Genomic DNA, 7,119 nt, shown 5'->3' with positions numbered 1-7,119 from the left:
TAGCTCAATAAGAAAAAGAGAAAGTGAATCTTGCCATCAAATAAAGAGGTATTGTTTTCTTTTGTTTTGTTTTAGGTAAATTTGATAAGACATTGCAAATGAAGAAGTAAAAAAACAAAAAAAACAAAAAAACCCTAAAGTAATCAAAATGGATTAGAATGCATAAGACTTTCACTTTGGCACTGAGTGTCAAAAGAACCAAGTAAATAAAGAAATAAACAAACAGAAAGCAGGAGAAAAGCTGGATTTAAGTTAGATCAAATGAAGTAAGGAGTCTGAGTAGAATGCAAACAAGGAAAAGGAGAATCTTGAGGATAGGGAATTTCAAGGAGAATTCTGCTAAGAAAGTGGGGCTTGAATCCATACAGCCATTTCAAAATTGTTTGCCTTAATGCTAGTTTTAAGAGTAGGTTTTTTTCATGATGTGGAGAACCTGCATCCTATGATTCCCCTACATACCTCTCCCCCAACTAGAAGGACAGTATATTATAATGTATAACATTAATGGCTAGAAATTAGAGGGTGCAGAATCCGGGATATACTGTATCATCAGTTTCATGATTGGGGGCCCATCACTTAACCTGTGTGGGTTTCAATTTTCTAATTTATAAATAAAAATGTGGGACTAGGAGAGGTCTACTGTTCCTTCCTGATTTCCCATTGTGTGATTTTATTTTGTTCCAAGTCTCTTTGACAGAGAATGGAAACTATCTGTCGACAATAAAAAATAATATTCTTTCCATGTAAAGACTGGTACAGATAGTACTTTGGTTAAAAGTAATAGTATATATAAATCAGTATAAATGACTTATTTTTCTGCTTTTTACATAAGAAAAAAGTTAAAGTAGTAAAATACTATTTAATATCTCAGATCAGGCACAATGTTACCCACATAGTGAGGTCAGAGGAAAGTAGAATACAAGGAAACAGATGACCAATTTTACAAACTTGACCAAGTGTGGCTCAATCTACCTTCCTTACAGAAGGACAAAAAAAGCAAGTGGGTAAAGGAAGTATCTATGAAAGCAGTAGCTCCACTTCTCATGATTTAAAAGCAGTAGCATTACCAAGTCGCAGATTATTGCCAGCAGATTAGTCCATCAAAACACCTACTTCTGGATATGAGCACTCAATTCGCCAAAGCAATTCTCCAAGGCTCAAGAATAAAATGACTCCCTGACACTTGACACTGCTGGGTGTTAGAATAATTTATTGGTTATGCTCTCAAAAAATTCCTATGTTAATAGCAGAGACAGCCATGGAAGCAATGATAAAATAATATGGACTATGCAGTGGGTATTATATGAGCATTAAATGGCGCCTTGACTCAACCTGAGACAAGCATGAAAACTTCCTGAAGGCCCACATTTATGATGACTCTTCAACAAAAAAGACATGGTTCATCAGAGAAAGGGTAGGAAGCATGCAAACTGGAAAATTCTAAAGTAAAAGTGAAGTTTGAGCAATGATACAAGTGTGAGAAACAGCATGTTACAAATGATTTGGTGTTTGGGGCCATAGGTACATATGTATGTGTGTGTTTATGGTCATTCAAGACAAAAATATTATTTACTGTATTGTGGTCAAAAGAGTATGAAAACCGAGTAAAGATACTGGGACAGAAGACCATTTAAAATGACAAATAGTAATGGTGAGGATGGAGTAAAATATATTTGAGAACTATTTGGGTGGTAAAATCCTCAGGACTTGGTAATTGACTGAGAAGAGGACATGGAGGGAAGAACAATTCAAGGAGGCCTTCTAAGTGTCACTTTGGTGACTGAGTACGAATAGATGGCAGTGCAACGAAGTAATCAAAAGTTTGAAAAGGAACAAGCCAGTGAGAGAGAATAGTGAGTTGAAGAAAAACAAAGGAGAGCTATCATTAAGCCATGTCTTCAGCATGAATGTACTTGTTTGGCCACCAATCACCCATTAGCAATCAGAAAGTATATTTGTAGAGGGTATATGAAAAACCAAAAACAAGAGAGTTTTTAGGCTCTCGATTTGCAAAATGTTCCTGGAGAAAACTACATTCCCACATTTTTACCTTCTCTTGCCCTGCAATGAAATTTCTACTCTCTGGGACCCAACAGAAATTAAGTAAATGACAAAGCAGATATAGCGAATTCACTGAAAAATACAAAGTAATGAAAATAAAGTCATAAACAATTTGTGGAAGAAGATAAACATTCTTACAACAGTTCTGAAGAATCCTCCCCAGCCAATCCTGCAGGGACTGACATGTGTGCCAAGGGAGGCCTGCTGATCATATCATGCTCTCATCACTTCGAGCCTTCTGGTAAGTAGGGCATTTATGCCCATATTTATATTTATCCACCTCCAGCAAGCCTCTCCCATCTCCACTTTCCTATTCCATAGAAATTAGAGTTTTCGAATGGCTACATGGACACCAGATGCTTATGTTGCCATAGAAATCAAAAGCACCAATTATGCAGCTGGCACTTTTCTAATCAGTGAAGTCTGAGTCTCTCACAATTTATACGATACTTCACGAATGTGAGGCACTTCATCCTCTTTTGCATTTTTGTGAATTTAGGGAGCCAACTATCCTATCAAAGATTAGTAAAAGAAGTAAAAAAGAAAGATTGGCCCTTCTTCCTCAAACTTGTCATAAAGCCAACATTTCACAAAACTTGGCTGCAGCCAATTGGGCAAATAGCAGGGTATATTTTTTTTTTTTTTTTTTGTCATTGTTATCAGTTGAAATAACCCATGAAAACAACAACAGTAATTCTCTAAGGTCCAATATCTGGTATGGTGATGAAATTCCAGTAACCAACAGAGCACTGAATAATTTTTCTCTGCCTATGCCTTGTTCTATTTTCTCATTTCAAAGGATTGATTAGAATTGCTCATTTCCCATCAATACTGCTTGAGATCATTGTGTAAGTGTTGCATTCCATTGTCAAAAAAAAAAAAAAGAGAGAGAAAATAAAATGAAAATCCAGTTCAAATACTATTTCAGCCCTGCGCTCCATAATAGGTGCTAATTCTTTCAGGGCTCTGTGCCACTACTTAGCACATTTAACCACCCAGAAACCAAGTGAATTGACATAGATCATGGCTTGAGTTAGAAAAGAATATGACCAAGCTCAGAAATGTGAACATTTCTGATCAATATACAGTAAAGTTTTTCATGTGCGCTATTTCACATATAATTACAAAAGATCAATTTCTTATATCGTTATATAAAATTAATATATAAAACATTCTTAAAAATTTTCTTTAAAGGATAGCTATCAATCCATATCAATAATTTCCCTTCCATAGTATTTATACATTTTAACAGCAAACATATAGAATCGGCTTAGCGTGAGTTTCTTTGTTATACCGCTGCCTTTTTTTTTTTTCTACTTAGAGCCTGAATCAGAATCTGGTAAAATTGACAGGACCTCTTAACCTCATGCCTGTTGCTTCCATTGGAAAGCACAGAAGAAGACTCCGATGTTCCCATGGCTCTAGGTAAAGGAACAAGGAGGTTATAGAAAGACAAGATCTTCAGAGCAAGGGTCAAGTCAAGTGATGGGATGAACTACAGAAGGGCTCACAGTCACTAATTATGGGTAGAGGTCAGTGGGAGACACACTGCTAAACAATACCCCAAGGAAATCACACACACTACCTATAAGGAAACCAAAAGTATCTACTAAAGCAAAGGAGAGTCAAGAAATATAAGACTAACCTGAAACCAGTTATTAAAGAAGATTTCTGTCTCCCTTTCCCCCATCCACACCTCCTCAAGAGAGAATTTAGGCTTTAGATGGAGATGGGGAGGAGGAAGGGAAGAAAAGGAGGATGGAGAGAGGCTGGGGGCAGGCAAGGGAGGAAATACCTCAGACCGAGCATGGCCCCTCTCCTCTGAACCCCTTTAGCCACAATCTCAGTGAAATCATTCAACGTACTAAGATACAGTAAAAAAGAAGTGAGGCACGGGAGGGGCGTGGACACGGTGGCGCTAGGGGAGAGCAGTGAAAGCAATGATAGTGAAAAATACTTTTATTTTTTAAAGAGAGGGAGAATGTTGTGTCAAAATGGAGACTAGCATAATAGATATAATATGAGCCATAGTGCCTGGGTTAAAATTCCAGCCTGTGACTTACCAGTTATGTGACTATGAACAATTTACTTAATATCTTGGTATCTTGGTTTCTTCATTTTAAAAATGGAGATAGTACCTACCTCATAAAGTTGGTGTGAGAATTAGACAGGTTAATATATGTAAAGTGAGAGGCATGAAGTGCTATGTAAGTGTTAGCTACTATTTTATATCTCACTAGCCAGTTACATTTGACTAAGCTTGAGGTTCAACTTTATATTTGAAAATAATTTGAGTTCTTCATACATTACTCTAATTTTTGAGACAGAAGAAAATCCCACAAATCATAAGACCTCTCACTAACATATATTGGGTCTTCTTCCAATTCATCCAATAAATTAAGTTTTTATTGTACTAATTTTATTGACCTGCACAAATTAGAAATTGGATTAGAAGTTTTCATTATTTTAAAAATAGCATTTTCTGCCATAAAAGCTGATCATTACTGTAAAATATCAGGAAAACAAAATCATAGTTAAAAACTGAAAGATTACATCATTTTCTAATATAATCATAGATACTCTTGCTAAATTGTTAAATCAGATGCATGTATACATTAATACACAAACATGTACTATGTAAGCACCTCTAAGTCATATAACATCTACTGTTCTACTATAATGTATCAATAATTATCTTGGATTAAATGGAATAAAATTATTTTTATTAACACCCTAAATGTTTTATGAGAGAACAGTTAAATGTTCATTCTTATAGATAATATTTAACACATCTTTTACCTTTTTCTTCTGATTTGTTATTTGTTCTTGAAATATACGGAGTATTACAAAAGCAGAAATTTGCTCTTTTTCAGACTGCAAGACAGAACACAGTGCAGAAAATATATTACTGTCCATTCTCTTCTAAGGCTTTACAAGCTGCATGTTTTAAACTCTAAATTTAGGAAAGCTGGTTATTGGCTGCAAAAGGGACAGCCTAACTGACATGCGTTAGCATATGTCAGTTTTGGGGACATCGAGCAGCTGCATGGTGGTGTGATACCCATTCACTAGACAATTAGATGGAAGAAAATTTCAGCAACGCTGAGTTTATTTAGCTACAGAAATTTTTAGTGAACTTCACAAGTTCATGTTAAGGCCCGTTAACAGCAGGAAGAATCCAGATTTCTGCCACTGAGGATTAGGGAAGCCTGAAGACATTAATAAGATCCAGATCCCAAGCCAAATAACTGTGATCTTCTTTATCCACTGTCCCACAGGGTGAGTATGGTAAAGCATTTCATCTTGCAGTGGTTTTCCTCCTTCTCCACCTCTGATTTGCAAGAGAGGAAGGGGAAAGGGAAAATAAGAGTAGAAGTCATGAGAAATTACGATTCTAATTTAGTATTAGCAGACATTTGTAAACCACCACTAAACAGATAAAGCTAAGAGCTACTAACTACAAACATAACCAAACAATAACCTCTGTGACTGTTTAATGGAAATCCTGATTAGAAACACAGAAGCCAGCAGCCTTTACTGCAAACCAGGGAGCAATAATGTATTCAGAGAAAGAATAATAGGGCTTGCACAAAAAATAAGCATTCTGTAAAGAAAATAGAGGGAAAAGAGAGGCAATCAGGTACAGAAGGAGTTAGTATTAATATAGCAATTTGAAAACTGGCTGTAAATATTGACACTACATTATTATTCTGAAGTTAATGAATGAATACACTGGAATAAGGACATAACATTTAAAGATACTTGCCTGCTTTAATTTCACCTGTTCTATAGACCTAAGTAGATTTCTATTTTGTATTTTCATTTTCAAAATGTAGTTTGTTGTTTAGAACTGCATGAGTCACTTAATAATCTTCCTCTGGGTGTCAGCTTTCATGTTGCACAGTCAGCTCAGAGTAACCTATTCTGCATATTTATTGGTTTCCAAAGGCATTGCTCAAGCATTTGAAGAGCAAGTTAAAATGCACCTGGCAATGCATGAGAGGAAACTTCATGGGAATTACAGGTATCATTATTCTACTTCAAGACTTATAAATTTCATTTGACCCAAAAAGACACAAAATGGCCAAAATCATCTGGTTGAAACATCTCTTACATTACCTGGACACAACTGTTTCCTCATATTTAATTTTTTGTTTTCCAAAAATTTATTTGATTTGGAAAATTATGTAGAATCTCACTTTTTCTGGTGATAAAGTCAATGCTAAGGAAATTATAAACTTCATTGAGGTAAAACTCTATACTATGCCATCTATCTCACAGGGTAGCCACTAGCCACATATTATTCAAATTTGATTAATTAAATAAATGAAAAATGCAGCTCTTCAGTTGAACTAGCCATATTTCAAGTGCTCAAAAGCCATATGTGACTAGTGGCTAGTGTTTGAGGGGCATATGACAGAGAATTTCCATCATTGCAAACATTTCTATTGGACAATGCTGTATTGCAAATCAAACTAGTTTAGAGAACTATGCTTTTAGAAAAGAAATAATTCCGATAAATAGAAAAGCACATTTTTTGCCACTATTTTCAAAGATTATTCTAAATAATAAGTATTTCTAAAAGAGAATATGTCCCATATTAAAATTATATGCCATGTCTTATCCAGGCAGCTTCTCCATTTTATATGCTTATGGTCCAAAGATTAAAATTTAAACTAATTGATAGGCGTAAAAGGGGTCAAATATTTGGTGATGGAAAGAAATCTAACCTGGATGGTGAATGTACAATGCAATATATATGTATCTTACTGTTGAATGATACACTTGAAACTTATTTGATTTTGTTAATCATTGTCACCCCAATAATTTTTAATTAAAAAATATTAAAGTAATCAATTCATAAAAAATGGTACATCCAATGAAGCTTTAAAATAACATTTTAGTACAATGCAATAAGCTAAGATTTTTAGCCAGATCATTCTACAGTCTTATTTTTTATAATAATCAAATTAAATTAAATATGCCAATGTGTATACTATAGACGCAGTTGTTTATTAATCACATGATTCATATTATGGAAAAATTCAATATGCACCC

The sequence above is a fragment of the Pteropus alecto genome, unplaced genomic scaffold (genome assembly GCF_000325575.1).
Source record: "Pteropus alecto unplaced genomic scaffold, ASM32557v1 scaffold73, whole genome shotgun sequence".
NCBI lineage: Eukaryota > Metazoa > Chordata > Mammalia > Chiroptera > Pteropodidae > Pteropus > Pteropus alecto.
Note: the sequence above shows the minus strand (reverse complement) of the source record.